Consider the following 19,646-nt stretch of genomic DNA (forward strand, 5'->3'; position numbering starts at 1 on the left):
AGAGCAATGACTCTTACCACACAATTTCAGTCTGTTGAAATCTATTGACCAGTTCATATTTAAATATGTAAAATATAAGATTATGAAAGAAATAAAATTATATGAATATATAGCTTTCGTATTTTAAAGTTTAAAAGTTTCTGGACCCCAGGTTAAGATCCTTGATCTAAAAGAAGTTCAACAGAATGGATGAACCCTCTATGTAGAATGGAAAGAAACAGACAAATATTGCATACGTAGTGTGAGGAATTATGGGTAGGTTGTTATCAGTACTATTAGAATGAATCCCTATGTCAATGGTACCAAGGATCCCTTGAGGTGTTGAAAAATGATTTGTTTCTTCATATATTGTGATTTTTTTTTCAAGTGAGCTACAGGAAAATGAAAAAAGGCAATTGGTGAGTAAAAGCAGAGTATAGAATATGATTCATGACTAAAATGTTAAAAGTGTAATAAAAAGATTGGATCAAAAATATATGAAAAGAAGAGAGGTAATCAGGCAACTAGGAATCTTGGCAAGTTGCGAGTGTCTGTAGTTTCCACTTTGGTAGGGGATTTCTGAGCTGGTCATTCTCTGTTGCCTTCAGACTGGGCTAGAAGGTTATCGTGACCCATTGCTTTACTTCTTTAAGCCCATTGCACCATTGATGCTGGCTTCTGAACTTGTTCCCCTTCTTCATACACAGCCTAGTCCTCTCCATCACCATTAGGTGCAGGTCCTCTCTTCAGTCTGCCCTGGAGCTGTGACCTAGAACTCAGTATTGAGCATCAAAACCACCAGATTATATCCATTCTTCAGTGGTCGAGAAGATCCTGAGGTTTCTGGCTTCCCAAATGCTTTCTGTCCTAATGCTCAATCTCTGTTTTCTTTTATTTCCTGTGCTGGACAGTTCCATTAGCACCTGTCCAGACACTGTCTTCAATGGCAATAAAGTTCTCTGTCTTTTTGTGTTGACCCGGGCTGGGAAAATGATTCACTGTGACTGGTAGCTGTATCAGAAGACAAGTACCATTTAGTAACTTTATACATAATTCCAAATTGCTTTTTAGAATCATTGCACTCATCCCAAAATCCACAAATAGTGTATTAATGTGCCTGTTTTCCCACAGCCACGTCAGAATTGATCATTTTCCATTTTCATCATATTTGCCACTCTGGTAGATAAGAAGTAAAGTCTCAGAATTCCTTAAATTTGCATTTTGCTAATTAATAGTGATTTGGAGCACTTTTTTCATATTCTTATACATGGTTTGAGTTTCTTCTTTTGAGAACTCTTTTTATATCTGTGTCAAGAATCTTAACAGGAATAAGAAAAAGAAGTCAAGAATAAAAGGAAACCAGTAGGGGCTTATATGGATGAGTCTCTTAAATACTTTTAAGGACTCAAATATTTCAGGATTCAAGGATGGCTAGTTTATTTATTCATCATTTATTTATCATTATTGATATAATTTTAATTTATCCTGAAATTCTTTGTTATAATAAGGATAAATTTTTTATTCCTTAAGTTATAACATTCTATATATTATAGTTTGTAAGTTGTGAGAGAATTCTAGCCTTTGTCATTTAGTGAGGTGCTATTTTTCTTTAATCTTCTGCAAGGTATTATTACCCTTAAAATTGTGTAGTTGAATATCCCTTATGTTAATTGTAAGTCCACATTAATTTTCAGGTGGTAAAAGAACCCATAGATGATTTTTAAAGAGACACATTATTCATAAAATATTGGCTATAAAGTGTCCATCTTATTATGGAAAATGGAATTAGTGCATATTTCTGACATTTCTGTCAGCTATACCGAGAGCAGCTGATCAAAATTTGTCTTTTGTAAATTTGAATTAAAGCAGTTATTGATAAAAGAGAACATGACATGAATGTATCATTTATTCCATATTATGGAAAATACAAGATGAAGAAATAATAAAAATATGTTTTGGGTGATGCACCTTGATTTTGAACACATAAAAGACCAGGGTTGCTTCAGATTTATATCAGAGAAGGTTTTGCTTCCTATAATAAAATCATGCATTTTAGGAGCTGAAAGGGACCTTAGAAGTAATCAAGTGCAGTTGTCACATTTTACACATAAGGAAACTGAAGCTAAGAAAGCTTAAGTGACTGTTAAAGTCAGGATTTGAATCCAGGTCTTCAGATTCCAATTGTTAATCTATAATTTATTCTTTTATAGAGTAAAGTGCTGTAGCATAGATAATATACTATTTTTCTTTAATTGTATTTTTAAATGACTTATATTGTTCTCTAGATCTCGCACGTGGACCTGCATTTGACAGTTGTCACCTAAGCAATTTATCTCAAGTATTGTTCTTTTTTCAAAATGCTTTTCAAAATACAAAACTAAACCAGAAACACAGGCCACAATGTTGTGTTAGGTATAACTGACAACTTGATATTCTATGTATATGAATTTTTCATCTTTTTTAGCATCAGAATGAATCAGTTTATTTACTCACACAAAGCTTCACTTTGCACCCTTCAAGGTCAAGTATATATTTCTGAAAGCCAAAAGAAGTGTTTCTCACTTGATATCACTTTGAATTAGCCACAATAAACTGCTAAAAATGGAATTTGTTGTTTGATTAGAATGTTGCACTGAATAGAGACATTTGGGCCTAATTCCAAAAGAAAGGAAAGTCAAGGAAAAGTTGTGAAAGCATCTTTAAATTTTAGATAAGCAGATCAGGATGTTTGGGGCTTCTAACATATCAAGCACAGCTACCACTGTGAATTATACTCCCTGGAGCAATTTAGTTGGTCAAAAAGTTATTGAATCCTTTAGATTTGAAAAGAACACATATAAAATAGTCTAACTACCTCATTTTACAGGTAAGAAAACTGAGGTCATGATTTGTCCAAAATCATATGGGTAAAAAGCAACAGAGATAGGATTTGAACTAAATTCTTTGACTCTAAATCCAATATACAATCTGTCATATACTGATGTATGGAAACATGTCTAAGATATGACACTCATAAAATGGACACAGAGGTCTTAGGAATTAAAGGGTTTTAAGGATCTAAGTGCTGGGCTGGGAAAGAATACTATGAACCAGAAATTGATGTGGTTTGAGGGGAAAAAAGTGATCGAGAGTTACCAACAACAAAGTTTCAGGAGAGATTCTTCCCTGTGACTCTCTATGTAAAAGAGTATGAGAGAAGAAACATCTAACCTCGTAGAAGTTCCCAAATGTGGAGCCTTCAGGAAAATTTTGATTCCAGCAAATACCAGAAGATAGAAGGCATACAAAAGCTTTGAAATCATAATAGATAATTATTTCAATGTAGAAAAATAATTATGCCTGAAATTGTGAATTTATATTGCAGTTATTTAAAAAGACATGTTAAATTTAACATGGAAGCAAACAGATCTTTTTATTTGTGTTTGTCCTGATCTTCCCCCTCATCTTCTTTATAGAAAAAAGTTCACTGGATGTTTTTTTTCCTTTAAATCTTTGAAAAATCTATATCACTTTTTCAGAGAAGAAATTCAAAATTATACAAATTTCCCTTTAACTTATTAGAGAATTTCAACATATTTTCATATGATTGGTAGTTTGCATTTCTCTTCATTTGGAACCTGTTTCTTTCTATTCTTTGATCATTTATCTATTGGGCAATAGCTCTTGGCATATATTTGTTTAAGTACCTATAGATGTATATCTGTATACATATGTATATATATAATATTTATATTATATCTATGATATGAACATATATGTCATTAGACTTTTTAAATATCGAACATTTTACTCTTTGGTTAACTATTTCCCTTTTACTTCAAATGCGTTGTTTTTACTTGTACAAGTCTTTCTACTTTATGCAGTTGAAATTGCCTGCTTCTTTTTCTGTTACTTTAGTTAAGGATTTCCCCCTGTCTTTAGTTGTGAATATTAATATTTCCTTTTTATATTAATTTATTCATCATGAGCTTTTTACAAATCATATATTTGGGGTTTGTGGCAATATATTATAAAATGCTGCTCTAAAGAATTTCTGTCAGATTGCATTCTAATTTACCAAGATACTTTACAGAATATCTACTCATCTGTCTGTCTGTATTTTGTTTAGTGATCCTGTTACTGAAAATATATTTGATAGCCTTACATTTTATGAAATACAAAATTTCCATTCCCTTTAATTCAATCCAATAAATACTTAAAGAAACACCTACTATATCCCAGACACCTAGTTGGCACAATGCTGGTCCAGAATTCAGAAAGTTTTGGATTGAAATCTGAGCTTGCACTGGTTGTGTGGCTCTGGGTAAGTCATTTAACTTTGCCTTAGTCCATTGGAGAAGGAAATAGCAAATCACTCCGGTGTCTTTACCAAGAAGTTCCATAATGGGGTCATAAAGAGTCAGGCATAAATAAAATGAATAACAGATATTCCAGATATTGTGTAAAGCTCTTGGCATAGAAATTTTTTTAAAAAAAGATAGCCCCTGCCCTCAATTGTATTTCAGCTCAGTGGATATATTAGGTAAAGAAGAAAGAATTATCATGGGTGACACTGAGGATGTTAACTCTGTGAGTAGAAGAATAATAGCATACTTTTTTTTTTTTTTCTTTTTCTGAGGCTGGGGTTAAGTGACTTGCCCAGGGTCACACAGCTAGGAAGTGTTAAGTGTCTGAGGCCAGATTTGATTTCAGGTCCTCCTGATTTCAGGGCTGGTGCTCTATCCACTGCGCCACCTAGCTGCTCCAAGATAGCATCCTTGAAAAGGAGAAATTATAAAGAGGATTAGGTTTGGGGAAAATATGAGTTCTGTTTTGAGTCTGGTGATACAATGATCAAACATGTTAAAATAACTTGAGGTCAGTGGAAATAGAGCATCCTAGATTTGAATTCATATAAAAACCAATCTTTACCCTTAACTCCCATTGCTTCTTCAACACAAGATTCAAATTCAAGGTGAAAATATATTAATATGAGGAAGCAAGGTTTTTCAGGTACATAGGTAACCTAAATTATTATTTGTGTTTGTATGAATGTGTGTGTTTATATTTAAGTATAACTATGTGCACATATTGATGCACAAATAATTATATGAACTGAAATAACAATAGAAGTACTTAATACAAAGAAAAGTGTTATAATTGTTTAAAGTATGTTCATTTTATAATCGTTCATTTCAAATTCACTGAAAGTACAAGATTGGGACAAAGTAAGGATGGGGTAAAAGTGTGTATGTTTTCAAAATTCTCCAGATTTTACTATTTTGGGCATATGCATGCTTCACTTGTGTTCTTTCTGTCTGTCCCTTCCTTTCACTCTCTCTCCTTTTCTCTTGTCCTTTTTTTATTTCCCTCTACCTCTCCCTTTCCCCTTTATGCTGTCCTTTCCCTCTTGTCTCTTACATTTCTCACTCCCTCTCTCTGTCCTCATCTCCTTCCCTTTTTTTCTTCTCTTCTCTATCATTTTTCTTTGTCTCTTTTTACCCCCCCCCCTTGGCACATGCAAATAATTCTTCCATAGTAGCAGCAGCTGATAATAGCTTTTTGATATATTTTATACTATTTACCATCATTCTCATGTCATTTGCACATTTTGTTTACAATGCATACCATGAAAGTGACAAGTTACTGTAGAATTCTAGATTTCCATTTTTGGAGCCATAAATGATTTTTAAGAAAAGAGATAACATATTGCCAGTCATTTGGCAACTTAAAAACTCCTTCAAGTCTCAACTCTCCCCAATAGAAACTAGTTTTTTCCCATTGATCAAGGAAACTGACCTTAAGTAAAAAAAAAAATTATAAAAGGAGGACTATATCAGATAGGTGAAAGCAAAAGTTATGTCATGAAATGGCAGTAAAATTTTTATATTGCATTATTTATAATATTTTCTTCAATATTTATATTATTTAAAAACAATAATTTGGTCCAGAAAAATGCACATATACTTATGTTTAGCAATCAAATAAAAGTACTTAAACTAGCTACATATTAAAGTTATTATCCCAAAGCCAACATTTAGATCTCATTTGCCTTTGAAGTGACATTGATTCTTGGAAGATATTCTAGCAAAGCAAATATGCTGGCCTTTCCTCTGTCTTCAGTCTAATTCAGCCTATGTAAGTATGAAGAGGGGCTCATCACCAGTGCTTGTCACTGGATGCTCAATATTTTGGCATCAATCCCCAAAGAAACAAAATGAGAAAGGTATAAGGACCATGTCCTTTGCAAAACCCTCTTCTACTTCAGCTGTGATAGTGGTACATAGATTAAACATACAGTGCTAGAGAGATCTCTTTGTAGCTATTACACAGTTTAATTTTTGGGATTCTGTATTGGCATTTGTCCAAATGCCAAAGACTTCAGATAATTCTGAAGAGACTGATTTGCATTCATGTAGCCATTTCCTAGCACATGTCATTATATTCCATTTTAGTGCTTATAAAGTTTTTCACAAGATGGCTGTCCTGGAAAAAAATATACCTTGTCAACGTTTCTGCAGCTGTTTAGCCATTTTGACCAGTCATGTTTAGCTCTTTGTATTTGATGTTTTCTTGGCAAAGATACTGGAGTGGTTTGCCATTTTCTTCTCTAACTTATTTTGTAGGTGAAGAAACTCAAGCAAACAGGATTAAGTGACTTTCCCAGGGTCACAGAGTTAGTAAATGTCTGAAGCCAGATTTGAAATCAGGAAAATCAATTTTTCCTGATTTCAGGTCCTAGACTATTCACTGTGTGATCTAGCTATTCTTGCAGAAATAAGATGGAACAATTTTCCAAAGGGCTGCAAACAAGACTCCTTAAAGATCCATGGATTAGTTTCAGATGGGCTCTGATAGGAAATATATTAATAGCTGCATTTCAACATAATTTGTTTCCTTCGTAATACTCTGAATTTCATTTTATGAATTTAAGAACAATTTTCTAAGTAAAGGTACATTAACTTTCCCATCAAAAAGGTCCATTACATATACAAAAGATCAAATCCTTTTGCCTCCTCTAAACTAAAGCATATGTATCATGGAAGTGAAGATAGAAGGCTAGAGTTAGGAAGACTTGAGTTTAGATCTTTTCTCTTCCATTTGAACTTGAGTCACAATGAGCCAGTATTTAATTTCTCAATGTTCCAGGAAACTCTCTAAGAGTTAGAGACAAGTTGTTGACTTGCATTGGTCAGATGAGTTACTGTACTGGAACTTTTCTCCATGGATTCAGTCATAGCTCTGTACCTAGAAACAAAACAAAACAAATAAATAAAATTTTTTGTAAAAATAATACTTTTTCTCTGTGTGTATGTTATTCTCTCACATACACACATACACATATACATATGTGAAATTTTATATGTGTGTATATATAGGGTATACATATATTATGCATATAATATACACTCATATACATACATATATATTCACAAATATACATATATAAAAACATGATTCAGGAATTAAAAAATAACAGTAACCAAGATTTACAAAGTGCTTGGAAGTCTGTTTACAATATATTGGGATCTCTTTCTTCAAGAAGCCAGAAAGAAATGAATGTAATAAAAATTGAATAGTAGCTTTACTATGAGGTTAATCAAGGAGAGCAAGAATAGAAATTTTAGTCCTACAGATCCCCCAAAATGTATAGAGTGCCTTTTTCAGAGTAGGAAAGAAGAGAGAACAGAGTAGATATCCAAGATGATGGTAATGGCTCAACAAATTGGTTTATGTTGTATGAATTAAGAGAATATTACAATTTTGTTAGAAGTGATAAATCTAAAGAAATCAGAGAAGCCTGAGAAAACTTGTATAACTAATACGTAATGAAATGATCAGCACCAAGAAAATAATAATAGTGTAAAAAGAAAACAAAATTAAACTCTATAATTATGGTGACCAATCCTGCCTCTACAAAAGGAAAAAGAAAAGAAATTGAATCTACTTTCTCTTTCTGGAGAGGTTATGAACAGGGAATGTCACCCATAATGTCAGACATGTTTATTATGTTTTACTCTACTGAAGTCCTTTATTTCTCTTTATTTTTTAAACTTTGTTATAAAAATGTTCTGATTAGAGAAAGGGATATATTAAGAAAAGTAGGTGATATAAAATGTTAGAATAAGATAATTTTGAGGGGAATATCATATCAAACATATAAAAAAATAGCCACTTACTTATACATTGTCCTGTACATTGGTACAAGATTGGAGGAGTTCACTTACATTTTAACAAGAGCATTTGACATGATATTGTGAGCTAGAGGAGATTTTGGATAGATTATTGAAAAAATTATGCAGACTAGAAAGTTATAAAATGATATATCAGGGAAAAAACAGCAGCAAACCAGCACCAGCAACAAAAACATTGAGCTATTGGTATAAAAGAGAAGCATTGGAGACCAAGATTACCAGGGAGATATATCCCTGTTTTCTCTTTTGGCGAGATAACTTAGTAGAGCACTTTATTCAGTTCAATGCATGGCAATTTTTGAAAGACAAGCTAGAAAAAATATAGGTATGGACAACCAGGATAGTGAAGGGCCTAGGGATTATTCCACATGATGGATGTAGATGGAGATGAGGATGTTTAGTAGATAAGAAGATCTTGGTGGATTAGAGAGGTAGGACTGCAGTTAGAAGATTGCCGTCTTTCAAGTTTGAAGGGTTTTCATGTGGAAGAGAATTCAACCTATTTGGCTTGTCCTCAGAGGGCAGAACTAATAGCAGTATATGGATATTAGAGAGATTTTTGACAATATTTTAAGAGAGGAAACACTTGTTCCTGATATAGGAGTCATTTTTAAATCATTTGTCTCCGTACAGTCAAACCACTGTTTTATTTAGAGCAAAGATCAAAATAAACACAAAGCTTTAAGAATAAAAATAAGGACATATAGTATGCACAATTAAAACCTCCAATCTGAGACACTTAAACAAATTCTAGATCCTTAAAAATAGGAAATGAATGAAGTATGGGCCACTGACAAAACCTTTAATAGTTTCAAACAAAAGTTTATCCGTTGTAAGGAAAAAACATAACAAAAACTTCATAACAATAAGAGCTGTCCAAATGTGGAATGGGAGGTCTCGAGAGATGGCAAATTATCTGTCATTAGCTGTCCCATATTAGGGGTTTGATAGGATTGTTTGTCCATTATGTGGGGAAAGCTGTTCTTGTTCAGATTTGAACTGAAACAGTGTTCTCTGAAGGCCCTTGTAATGCTGAGATTCTGTAATTCTGTGAATTTCAATCACTAAGTAGATTCCCTGGTAGAATATAGAGCTTAGGTTAGTCCAGGTACATGTCTGAAGCTAAAAATTGAATTCTTTGTTTGATAGCATGGAAAAATATGGGCAGTAAGATGATATTGCTGGATTTATTCCATTTGGAATCAGAAACTACTGGGTTTGATTTATGGGTTGACTATAACATTCAAGTTCAATTTGAAGTAAACACAGGAAGATACTGCAGAGATGAATACTATAATCAACCATAAGATGAATGGTCAAGTGACATAAATATAACAATGATGTATATGTAACAGTGTATCCAGAAATAATCTTTTTTTTTATAAAAAAGGAGTAGACTGTGATAAGAAATTGGTGGCTAAAGAAAAAAGGATTTTTGTTCATTTCTATGCCACTTATATTTATGTAACTGATCAAATAACCATCTTTTTATCAGGCTGAACAGCTATTTAAACATTAGCTCATATTATTTGGTTTCCTTTTTAATTGATTTTGATATTTTTGCTTTTACATCATTTATGTTTACATTTATATTTATCTCCCTTCTTCTCTTAGGTTACCTCTTATGATTAAAAAAGAAAAAACTCCCCAAAAAGAAAGGGGGAAATGTTTGAGCAAAATCAATCAGCACACACACAAATCTAATATTATGTAAAGTATTCAATACTCATCCAACCCTGCTCCCTTTATCTTTGCAAACTGGTAGATTGCTGTTATGTCTCTTTTTAGAGACAAACTTTGGTCTTCCATTGTTTTGTGTTTATTATTCCATCCATGAACACTGTTGCAATTAATGTGTATATTGATTTCCTGACTGCTTATTTTACTTTGTATCAATTCAAATCATGTTCATCATTTTTATAGAACAATAATATTCCATTTTATTCACGTATCATCATGTTTCTTAGTAAAATCCGACTTCAAATACAGTTCATTTTACTAAATATTTATCAAATGTCCAGTATTAAAGAAATTGAATCCATTTCTGATTATACAAAGGGAAAAATGTCAATTCTTCTCAAGGAAGTTATAATCCAGTAAGTGTATGAAATCTGTATACAATTCCATTCAATTTCACAAGAACTTCTGAAAGTCATGCATAGTGTCAGATACTGGTAATACAGATTAAAAAAATAAAATAGCCTGTGACTTAAAGTCTAATATTTTCTAGGGAGAAAGGTAAATAAATAAACATAAGCTAATCTTAAGCTCTAAAATTATGGGGATAAAGAAAGGATTCCTTTAGGAGGTGACTTGATTTTAAACCTTGAAGAAAGCCAACCTTTCAAGGATACAGAAATAAAAAGATGAGAGCATAAACAGCCTAGAAAAAAGCTGGATGATAAGAGCTAGTATGTGGAATTTGAAAAAAAGTATAAAAATTTGGCTGTACTAACATGTGAAGCAGAATGTTGTGAAATTTCTGCAAAGGCAATTTAGAGCCAAGGCAGTAAGGGTCTTAAATTCCAAGCAGAAACATTTGTACCAATTTTAAAGGCAATAGATTTGCACTAGAAATTACTGAGCAGAGGACTGAATTTATCTGACCTGTGCCTTTGGATGACAGACCTATTGGAGAGAATGAGAAGCTAGAACTAAGATAGGAGAACAAATTAAGCAGCAATTGCCCCAGTCCAAGTAGAGGATGAATAGGGCCTCCTCTAAGGTAGTGGCCATGAGAAGGGTAAAAAAGGCAACGAGCAAGAGGTATTCTATAGGTACAATTAACAAGGGCAACTTGGTGATGCAGTGGATGGAGGTCTGGTCTCATCTTCCTGAATTCAAATCACTTTAATCTTAGACAAGTCACTTGACTCTATATGTCTTCGTTTCCTCATCTGTCCAATGAGCTGGAAAAGGCAATGGCAAATCGTTTCAGTATTTCAGCCCAGAAAAACTCAAATGAGGTCATGAAGAAGCAGACATGACTGGAAAAGCTGAACAATATAATTGACAAAGGGAAATAATTACACCTTAGGGTAATAGCTGCAATAGCAAACCTCTTTATAACTGAGAAATAGCTAACATGGATCAAAATTGTTCTGATTTTCTAGCAAAACTCAGATATTTTTAAACTAATTTAATGAATTGGTTTCAGGAAGAAAAGAAGTAACTCATTATTTATGTTGTTTTCAATATTGGATTTCCAGTCTCTTCCTTTATGACATGATTTCCTCAAACCTCTTAGTCCTATGGGTCTCCTAAACATAGGGATATATCAGATTTCGAATTATTTCAAGGTCTGTTGGAGTTCACCATAGGCTCTGTAATGACTGTCATTATGTTTTCTTCCTAGCTGTGCTCTTTCTTAGGAGGATTTTTAAACTGATGTCATTTATAAACTTAAATTTATAGCAGGCCATAATGATATTATCTTGGTACAAGAGGACATATAATGGTGTTATTAGCTTATTTTGCTTCCTAGGGTCTCCCTCTGTCTGAGTCCAAAATTTAGTCAGACCCTCTATTCTGCTTAGATTTTAGTAGAACCTTTGGGGCTATAGTTTAGGAGCAGCTCCTATACCCATATAGATCTTTCTTCTTACATTAGAATATAAACATCTTTAGAAAAGTGAAAGTCTTTTTGTTTGTTTTATTTGTTTTTCTTTGGCTTGGACTTTATTTACAGTTATCCCTTGTACATAATGAGTTTCCCCATCATTGTTGCAACATATTGCAGGTCAGCAATTAAATGGGATTGGGGGGGGTGTTTTGCAGAAGTCATAGATGAGATGACACAGAACAAATTTATAATCTTAGAAATGAATACAATATGCATATAATATTATAAAATTCAGAGCTCTTATTTGGTATAAAGGGAAGTCCAAAAAATTTTACAAGGATTTTCTAGATTGCAACAGCATAATGTCCTTAACTACCCCATCCTCCTTAATGTGAAAGAAATGACTGTTCTCATGACTTGTCATAGCGCCTTAATCAGAAATTTTGTTTAATAGATATGTACAATGTTTAAGACTCACTTCAACAACTCTTAATGTCACTGGTGGGTTGAGTCCACAAAGTCTATTTTTTATCCCCAGTGTTCTAAAAGAAGCCTTTTTGATTACTATCTTCCTGGAAGTCTCAATTGATTTATTTGCCTTTCAACTAGACAACTCATCTTTAACTAAAGCATTTTTATTCTTTTCCATTCATTTTAATATTCATTTAATTTTTTTTTAGTTCTTTTGTTTTCCCTTTGTCTCCTCCTCCTCCCATTGAGAAGGCAGCCATATGATACCCATTATACACATAAAGTCATGCAAAACATTTCCATGAGCCATATCTGACAAAAAAACCAAAAAAAATGAAACATAATATGCTTCAATCAACACTCTCAATGCATCATTTCTCTTTTTGGTAGTAGATAGTATTTTTCATCATGTGCTCTTTGGAATTGTCCCTTTTTTTGCAGGTCTTCACTGGCTTAAAGACTCATCTGGATTTGTTTCTTCTAGGGTATTTTAACTGTATGAGGCAGTTTGATGGTGAACTTGGGCAAAAAGGCAACTCAGAGACTTGCTGGCTTCCTAGAAGACACTATTTCTGCAGGACTGGGCCAAGAAACTACTGGGGAGTAGCTTTCCCCTGTCACTGGGAAGATTGTTCCAGGGTGGATCAGACAGGTTGCTTGCTCATTGGATATTGTCTAGAAGTAGCATCTTTGTTAGATAACTCAATCTATTTTTTTTTCCTCTCTTCACCCTTTGATGGGCAACTATGGTCTTTTCCCACCCTCAGCCCCTGGGTAGACTGAGTGATTCTGTGTTCTCTTCGGTTGGAATATTAGTATGATTTTCCTGCGCCCTTTCTTTTGTGCTTTTTTTTAGCAAGGGTAAGGATCAGGAAACAATTAACTCCTAAATCAGTTTTCTGACCCCAAGCAGGGCAGTGCCTTTAGCTTATTATTGGCAAAAGCTTTTTTCCTTTGGCCTTCTCTTAGCTCCATGGCTGGTTGTTTATCATTTCTAGGAGGGCTGTGTGCCTCTCCTTCTGACAAGTCCGAAGTCTCATACCTCCAAGAGTTATTCCACATTGCCTTAGGGTGATTCTTCAGTCCAATCATTTTCACCTTCCATATTCCTTTGTGTATCATATATAAAGATAAGGAAAAAGGTGTGAATGTGAGTATATTCATTGCCATACTAGTTTTTCATATATAATTAAAATATTTGTCTAGTGAATATTGGTTTGCCATCTGATGTTTTTCCCTTTTACTTTCAAAACCTGTATTTTTAAGTCTTTGTACACTATCAGCTTTTGCTCTTCTCAGTGGGGAACCTTAGCCTCCTACCTATCTCGATACAATGTGTGTTATATTGAATAGAACTACTGAGAAATAAGTGCGCTATTGACCTTCTTCAATAATATGCCCTTAATTCAACATCTCATCCTTCACTGGCCATTGGATTGCTTTATTCATCAGTCTTGGGTTGCTGGATAAACTGTTCTCTTCCTCTCTTTTAAGTTTTCCTTTCAGACCCTGTTGATTTTTCTTTCATTCTCTTGGCTTTTTCTTCTGAGTTGCATAAAAACATTTCTGCATGCACAACTTGTATTTCTGTCAAACTATCTAGAAATAAATGCATCTCATTTTATAATAGTATGATACCAGCTCCCATAGAAGAACCATTGAATAAACTTAGTTAAACTAAGTCGTAATCTCTAAGAAAACAAATATAGTTAAATAGACTCTATAAATAAACTAAATCAGATTATAGATTGTAGAAGGCCATAGAAAGTGGGGGAACTCTCAGTGAGATAAAAGACCCTTCAGCACAGAGGGAATGTGCTGACAAAAATCTGGTTCGGCTCTCCTCTTGGGGCATCTCAGCCTTCCTGAGAAGTCAGGGGGAGTGTCAACTTGGGTTCTACAAAGCAGAGATAACATGCAGGGAAAGATGCATTTACATGGTAATAGCAGAGTGCTTATAATTAGCACATGCTCAGTGTGCTGTGGTGATATAATGGTACTATAGTTAGCACATGCTCAGTGTGTTGTGGTGATGTAATTGTATTAAGGTATTTAAGGGTGAGAGAACTTGAAATATAGAGACTCCATATTTGACCATCCACATGGGTTCCTGCTTCATTACTCCTCTACTAATTTCAAGGACTCAGACTGCTCCCTATATCCTCTAAAGAGCTAGTGGGGATGGTAAACCCCAATGTGGGGCTCTAGAAAGCACAGTACATTTTGGCACCCCAATATGGGGCTCTGGAAAGCACACTACAATAGATTAAATTATATTTAGAGAATTCACAAAAAGGCTGAAAGAGGAATAATGGATTCACATTTTGCTAATTAATCAGAACAGCTGAGAATATTACTCTCCTTATTAAAGAATGCTTAAAATCCCCCGAATTTTGACATCTCATGAGACAGATTTCAGCCAGCTTAATAACTTCTCAACTAGAGGAAAACTCCTTGACTATTCCTATTGCTATTCCCCTTGTCAAGTTTTGATCTGGTAAGGTTAATATTAATGAAATATAGACTTTTAATTAGCCAAAAGTTGTTAGAGCATTCTCTGAGCTTAGAATAGTAAAAATTAATTAAAAATTCCTATAACATCTTTCTTTGGGTGCTATATTATTAGAGAATTCCTTCGGGATTACCTCATGATGATTACAAAACTTTCGTGTATCCTGTTGCTTTTATAATAAAATGCAAAATCTTTTATTTGGTTTTACTCTTCAAAATCTGGTTCTAGTCTGTTTTCTGTTTCATTATACATCATTCCCCTCCAATTATTCCACTACTAGCCAAACTAGTTGCTGTTCCTCTTTTGGAACACTGAATCTCTTGCATTTGTGTGTTTACATAGGTTATTCACCTCATCTCCAAACCTGAAATATATTTCCTCTCTATATTTTAGAATCATTAGCTTTCTTCAAACATCAGCTCAGGTGCAATCTTCTATAAGGATATCTTCCTGAACTTACCCCCATGAGTCAACGCCTCCTAAATGACTACCTTGAATTTATTTATTTGTTAGTGGGTTGTCACTTCCAATAAAATATAAACTCCTTCAGGTTAGCAACTGTTTTTATTTCTCTATTGCCTAGGACAGTGTTTAATACGTAATGGTGGGCTGAATCAAGTATGAAGAAGTCTGTTTTGCTTAATGGTATTGTGCCTATGATTACCTTCATTTTAAGACACTTTTGTTTTGGATAAAAACAGGACTGATATCTTAAAAAAAAAAAAAAGATTATTCAGAAGTTACTTTTTCAGTAAAAAACGGAAAATCTTAGAATCTCAGGACTGGAAAGAAAATAAATTCAAATGAAGGGTGTTGCTGCATTCCTCAGCTAAAACAAACAAAAGAAATATGTTCATTAGTTTAGAGGAGATATTCTAAGTCAAAGTAATGATGTAGTTTCCTCTAGAGACTTGTTGCTGCTCATAAGTTCAATGAGGAAAACATAGCCAAAGGAGGGACAGGAGGGAACTTTGGATTTTTAGGGAAATGATTTCTTTGAATTGAACAGAAGCAAAACTTAAACCTAGATTTCAAGCTTTGGAATAATGTCATCTAGACTTTTGTGTGTGTTTGCAATTTTTTGTCTTTTTTATTTTGATTTATAAGTACATGAGGTATTATTTTTATCTTTCACCTTATTTCTAAGCATATAGTGATATTTAAGATCTAAAAATGTGTCATTATTATGAGCGGATGATGAAAACACACAACTGGGGGATTAAGAGCTAAAATGCTGAGTAAAGCGGGGAAATATTCTCCCACAAAAATGTTATTCCCAGGATCCTAAGAAAATTAAAGTATAATCACATAATGGTGGACCTCAATCTGCCAGTATGAGAAGAGATTGGAGTGTCAGCCAGGCTAGGGAGTGAAGAGATAACTACCGACATGGTGTAAGAACTGAGATGCTATAGTGTGGAAGACCACCCCATAATGCATTACATTGGTAAGGGCCATGATTCTGCCTCATATTAACAGAACATTCTCTGATTTCGTTGTCATTTTAGCTCTGAAATTTGTCAACTATAGACAGTGGTTGAGAGAAATCTTTGTTACTATTCAATTATTTTTAATATTACATATTATGATATATAACATATGTTGTATGTATACTATATATAGAGTTATATATAATATGTACACATCATATTATATATATTATACAGTCACTATGTATATAATAATATGTTATATTTTCTGATACTTTGTGACTTCATTTGAGGTTTTTCAGGGCAAAAATCCTGAAGTGGCTTGCCATTTTCTTCTCCAGCTCATTTGACAGATGAGGAAACTGAGACAAACATATTTACTTGCCTGGGGTAGTGAGTGCCTGAGGCCAGATTTGGAAGATGAGTCTTTCTGATTTCAGAACCAGCATTTTATCCCCTCCACTCTCTCAATGGCTCTCAGAGATAACTACTTGATATTCTTTCCTGAATTAAAGCTGACTTCCTTCAGTTTGTGACTCAATCAGTCAAGTTACATCTGATTTGTATGCACTTACCAGAGTGGAGACTCAGAGTAATGAAGGGGTACATGCCCCATAGCAAATCCGTCTTCTTATTCACAAGAGCCTTCCAAACTTCAGACTTTTCCTAATTCTATAGACTCAGGCTTTCTCTTTACATTTAAATGTTTCACTCCTTGCTCCAAAGACCTTTCAGTCTCCTGGAAATCTTAACCAGTATTTACTATTTCTGTTTTGGCCAGAAACCCTGAGGGTCTTTCCCTCCCAGACTGATAGATTTATTTATTGGTTTACTTATTTATTTGTTTTTGAATAGGTGAAAGACATTCTTTGCTCTAATTATTACTTAACTTTAATAGCTGAATGGATGTGACCTCACTCAAACTGAGACCTGTTAAAGATATTAGCCTAAAAAGACAAGGACTCCCACTGCATCCAGGGTCACCTCCAGTCATCCTGATCCATATCTGGAATTAAGGCAGAATTTGAACTCAGATTTTCCTGATTTCAATTGCCTTGTACATCCTACTTTCAATTCCACATACATTGCTTATTACTCATCAATAATATCACACACACACAGATACATACCCATGCTTAGTAACCTGCAGGAAAAAAAAAAAAAAAACATATGCAATTCACTCGGTTGCAAAGAACATAATGGTGTCTTAAATATTCTCCAATAAAGTATATTTCATGCATATGTTAAGACCATGAAGCATTCCCTGTTCCATAAAATAGCATCATTAGAATGTGAGCCCCTTGAGTGTTGGACAGAAACTATTTTTTGCCTTTCTTTTTGTCTCCAGGATAGTCATTTATTTACTCAATGTTTCTTGATTTACTCACAACATAATTTTTACTTTCTGATCTTCTGGTGTACAATTTTAAATAGGCACAGGTTTGCTAAATTTCTTTGCTCTATCAAGTATTGCCTGAATGTAAATGAAACAGGGAATGAAATCTGGTTAAGTCCTCAAAATGTTCTTATTCTTGAATAACATTGTTTTGATTGTTTCAGACCGCCAAGCAATGATGAGCCTCCTAAGTGAGATGTCTAATCACTCTAAAGACTTTTTAGTCTACTTCCAAGAACCAAGGCTATATTTCACATAAAGGGCAATAAAGAGATGTATTATAGGCAAAGAGGCTTCAATATCTTACCGGTGATTAATTGAATGGGAAAAGGGATAAAAAAAAGATATGGTTAAAGACACAGGAGACCAGAAAAGAAATTGGCTGGCCAATTGGTGAAAGTGAGGGATAGTCGATGCTGGATAGATAGCTTACTGGTATACACACGATTTTAAAGAAATGCTGTCAACTATTGTTTATTAAGATGTATGAATGAAAAAGATCCAGAACTATTTGGAATATCTTATCATAATGGTCAAGTGGGATTTAAAAATATGTACCTTTAGTACTCTTTATGAAGAATTTACCATTTAAAACTCTTTCTTCAACAGCCTTTTTTCCCCCAATTTCATGTTAAGACAATCTTAACATTTTTTACAAGATTTTGAGTTCCAAGCTCTTCTTCCTCTTTCATTACACTCTTTTCTGTCAAAAATGGCAGGCAAATTGATATAGGTTATGCATGTGTTAGCATGTAAAACATTTCTGTATTAGTCACAGTTGTGACAAAAGAAATCAAAAAGAAAAAAAATGAGAAAATAAAGTGAAAGGAAATATGTTTCAATCTGTACTCAGAGCCCATTCATTTCTTGGCCTGGATATGAATAGCATTTTCTTTCATAAATCTTTTGTATTTGTCTTGCATCATTATATTATAAGACCATTCATGGTTGATAATCACAAGATGTTGCTGATACAATGCATATGTCTCCTTGGTTCTGCTCATTTAATTTTAGGTCAGTTTGTACAAGTCTTTTCAGGTTTTTTTCCTGAAATCTGTCTATTCATCATTTCTAATTGCACAATAGTAGATAGATAGGAAGGAAGGAAGGAAGGAAGGAAGGAAGGAAGGAAGGAAGGAAGGAAGGAAGGAAGGAAGGAAGGAAGGAAGGGAGGGAGGAAGGAAGAAAGAAAGAGAAAGAAAGAAAGAAAGAAAGAAAGAAAGAAAGAAAGAAAGAAAGAAAGAAAGAAAGAAAGAAAGAAAGAAAGAAAGGAAGGAAGGAAGGAAGGAAGGAAGAAAGAAAGGAAGGAAAAAGGAAGAAAGAAAATACATTCATACCCGGTTTGTTCAGCCATTTTGCAAATTATATTCGACCTCTGAGCTTCCAATATTTTGCCACCACAAAAAAGATTACTATAAATATTTTTGTAAGTATAGTTTTTTTTCCCCTTTTCTTTGTTCTCTTTGAGATACAGACCTAGGAGTGTTATTGCTGTGTCAAAGGACATAAAAAGTTTGATTATCCTTGGGCACAATTCCAAATTATTTTCCAAAAGGGTTGGATCACTTTACAAATCCACCAACAATGCATTAGTGTCTCAGTTTTCCCACATTACCTCCAACATTTATCATCTTCCTTATTTTTTGTTGTTCATATTAGCCAGTCAGACATTTATGAAGTTAATATTTCAGAATTGTTTTAATTTGCATTCGAAAGTGATAGAGAACTTCTTCATATGCCTGGAGAGAGTTTTGATTTCTTCATCTGAAAACTGACTTTTCAAATCCTTTGACCTATCAGTTGTGAGATGACTTGTATTCTTATAAATTTGACTCAGTACTTTATATGTTCTGCCATCTGGGAGCTTAGATACAAGCTTGTTCCGCAGCCTGGAGCTCAGGATGTACCACTAATTTGCTGAGATGGGACTTGCTGCTAACTTACTGAGACATAAAACAAACAAACAAAAAACAACCCACAGCAAAAGAGTAAATACAATTCCAGACCAGCCTTTTCTACATGTGGATTAGTAAGTTTAAGTAAGTTCTAGCCACATGATTTTTTGAGAATAAACAAGTCATGGTGAGTGGGATACTTGAGTAGTGCCAATGATTTAATGATG

The sequence above is a fragment of the Sminthopsis crassicaudata genome, chromosome 3, assembly GCF_048593235.1.
Source record: "Sminthopsis crassicaudata isolate SCR6 chromosome 3, ASM4859323v1, whole genome shotgun sequence".
Lineage (NCBI taxonomy): Eukaryota > Metazoa > Chordata > Mammalia > Dasyuromorphia > Dasyuridae > Sminthopsis > Sminthopsis crassicaudata.